Source organism: Otolemur garnettii, unplaced genomic scaffold (genome assembly GCF_000181295.1).
Source record: "Otolemur garnettii isolate 467f Iridium unplaced genomic scaffold, OtoGar3 scaffold00048, whole genome shotgun sequence".
NCBI lineage: Eukaryota > Metazoa > Chordata > Mammalia > Primates > Galagidae > Otolemur > Otolemur garnettii.
In genome coordinates this window covers 12195293-12196262 of record NW_003852443.1, presented here as the reverse complement: position 1 = coordinate 12196262, position 970 = coordinate 12195293, and positions in this window count along the sequence as shown.

Genomic DNA, 970 nt, shown 5'->3' with positions numbered 1-970 from the left:
AACTTTGGACACAAATCAGATCCTTTAACTATAAATTTGATTAAGATGAATCTACACTCAGGTAGTAAAGTATTTCCTTATAATCAAAAAAAAAATTATTCATTAACTATCACCAATATTAAAGGAGGGAAAAAGATTTAGATATATATACCCAGTTATCTCTATGCAATAGTTCTTAGAATTCTCAACTTTTGTAGAAAATAAATTAAAGTCTTTTGAATGCTATTTCAAACCTCTTTAAGAAGTCTATGCTGTTTACTCTGGAGAAGACTCAAAAGTGAGATACCCGAGTTCTTCTTACGTTGCTGAAATCCCTCACAATCCACTAACCTACCGTGTTTCCCCGAAAATAAGACACTGTCTTGTATTTATTTTTTCTCAAGAAGACACACTAGGGCTTATTTTCAGGGGATGTCTTATTTTTACTAAGTATAATACAACAATCTACATTTATTCAAATACAGTTAAGTATAATACAACAATCTACATTTATTCAAATACAGTTAAGTCATCTTCTCCTGGAACCTGACAGGGGAAGCTGACCTTGTTGTTAGGGCTGGCGCTAGTGATACATGAACTCCTTTCCCCTAGCCATTCACACATGCGCAATAGGATACCTGCGACTGTAGTTACCACACACGCACCTGTGCAAGTGCGAATTGCTCAGAGAAAGGAGCTGTGGCAGATAAAACGTATTCCAGTCTTCCTTACTGCTCCATGCCAAAATGTATCACTAGGTCTTATTATCAGGGTAGGGCTTATATTTAACAAATGCATAGAAATCCTGCTAGGGCTTATTTTTTGGGTAGGGCTTATTTTCAGGGAAACATGATATATATCACTCTAACACAGAAATACATACAACAAACTTGGCCAACTATACTTGTAACCTAGTTTCATTTGTTTTACTTAATTCTTTTTTTTTTTTTTTTTTTTTTTTTGAGACAGAGCCTCAAGCTGTCCCCCTGGG